This window comes from Solanum pennellii, chromosome 4 (genome assembly GCF_001406875.1).
Source record: "Solanum pennellii chromosome 4, SPENNV200".
In the NCBI taxonomy this organism is placed as follows: Eukaryota; Viridiplantae; Streptophyta; class Magnoliopsida; order Solanales; family Solanaceae; genus Solanum; species Solanum pennellii.
In genome coordinates, this window is record NC_028640.1 from 17053083 (window position 1) to 17055230 (window position 2148).

The 2148-nt window shown below is 37.8% G+C and overlaps 1 non-coding gene across 1 annotated transcript; it reads left to right on the top strand.

Moving 5' to 3' along the window:
* Positions 1–899: 899 nt before the first annotated feature.
* On the top strand, positions 900–1006 carry LOC114077031. Its single transcript, XR_003578126.1, has one exon. It is a non-coding gene; the product is annotated as a small nucleolar RNA R71 (small nucleolar RNA).
* Positions 1007–2148: the final 1142 nt, after the last annotated feature.

Consider the following 2148-nt stretch of genomic DNA (forward strand, 5'->3'; position numbering starts at 1 on the left):
TTTTTTCTTGAACTTCTGAGGAAATGGAGGAGGTGGTCTCACCAATCGTTGTACGTTTTTAGCCAATGAAACTACTTCATTCTCTTTGAACTCACCTTTAATGGGTTCACTTTCCTTGTTTGCATCTTCAGTGATGCTTTTCTTACGAGCTAACTCCTCCTGTTGCTAACCACTGTGTGTACTCACCACATTAACCTCTTCAAAATTTTTGTCAGTATCCTAAGCAACCCTCCTTGTGGTTGTCAATTATGGGCACTAGCAAATTTCCCAAATTGTTTCTCCATTAACTGAGTAGCCAATTGATATTTCTCACATCTTCAGCTAACAAAGCTTGGTCCGCCATAATCTTCTTTACAATATCCTCAACACTCATGTTTCTAGATTGCTTCTTTGGTTGCTCTTGTTGTGCCTGTTATTGTACCCATGAGCATTGCCTTGCAACCTATATTGGTGTTGCCCTTGGCCCTGAGTCGTTTATCCAACTTGGGTTGTATCAGTTCCCATAGTTTTGTTGGCATTATCCTCTTTTGGTATTACCTACAAAGTTTACAGTGTCTGGGTTTGCACCGCATGGTGGTTGTTGAACTGAGTTCACTTGAATAGGTTGTTGCCCCAATGCCATGTTACTAAAGTGTGTGTTCATCATATTCTGCATAGCAATAAAATATGCAGTTATTAAAGTAACAACATCTTATTCTAGCTTACATGTAGTCTTTTGTACTACAGATTTCAATATACTTCCATTCAACTCTTGGTTTCCCTAAGAAATTATGTTTATCAAGGTGAAAAATTTCGCATAAGTTTTCTCCAAGGCCTGTCCACGTGCAGCTGAATCAAGTCAAATCTTTGTATTAGGCTCCAACCTTTCAATGAAGGTGTGGACTAACATCTCGTTAGATAATTGATGATGAGGGCAACTAATCAACAACGACTTAAACTTGTCCCAAGAATGGTACAAGTTCTCTCCACCTTTCTTCCTGAAACTCAATATATCACTCCTCAATTTTGATGTTATACTTGATGATAATAACCTAATGAGGAAATTCTAAGCTAAATTGTTCTAGATGGTGATTAAATTCACTGGCTCTCAATTCAATCATCTTTTTTCTTTCCCAGAAAGAGAGAAAGGGAATAATGTGAGCCTCATGTAATCTTTATTCACTATAGTTGGAGTGTAAGTTTGACTAATCTCGAAAAAGTTCTTAATGTGAACAGTAGATCTAATACCACATATAAAAACATACCAATAATCAGCTTCTTAGAAATCTACAAGTGCAATCAGTGGTCACTATCGACGGACCGTAGGCTAATCTACAACCCGTACTGTGCATCCGCCGTTTGCAACTGAAGCTCTCCCAAAACATAGCCTAGAAAACTCGACTAAGTGTATATCCACCAGCAGACCTACAATTCATAAGTTAGACTACGGTCCTTGGTCTGTGTCCGTGAATTGAGAAACAAGTTACCCATCCTCTGACATGAACTACAGATGACCAGCACGGACCTTTAATCGATCTACGGTCCGTAGGTGACGTTAGAAGTTAGTTAAGGGGAATTTGTTGATAGGGTCAAATTCAAATTAGCATAGCTTTTAGAACAAAATTAATTAGGTGTTCCATGACATATCATATGATATATATTTGAATTATCTTTTCATAGCCACTGAGTTTTCTAAAATTTGACTTGCGAGTAAAAAGTTATGCCCATTTTAATGAAGACGTGTCAAAGAGACCGAAAAAACGGACCGTTAATTGAACGATGGCCTGTCAGTTCAGGTCGTCGATTGGTCCAACTGCCAAATTTCCAGGGTCTTCTGGTCTTTTCCTAGTTCGTTTAACCCCTAGAGTACATCGTTTAGGCCCTAAATCAAGATATTGTAGTCAATTTTAGCGTTGATACATAAAAACAACCGACCTAAATCAAAATCATAAAACAAAACCTAGAAATTTAGAAGCAAGAAAGCAGAAAAAGATCAAAAACCCTAGTTCAAGAATGCAACAAGGTTCCATCAGTTCCAGCCCCAAAATCTAAAGATTTCTCTATGGATTTCATCACAAGGTACGTGTAATTTTATTAGAGGGTTCCTTTCACCCGTTATATCCCTAGTTTTTCGTCAGTTTTTTTATTCCCATATCATGACTAGACTTG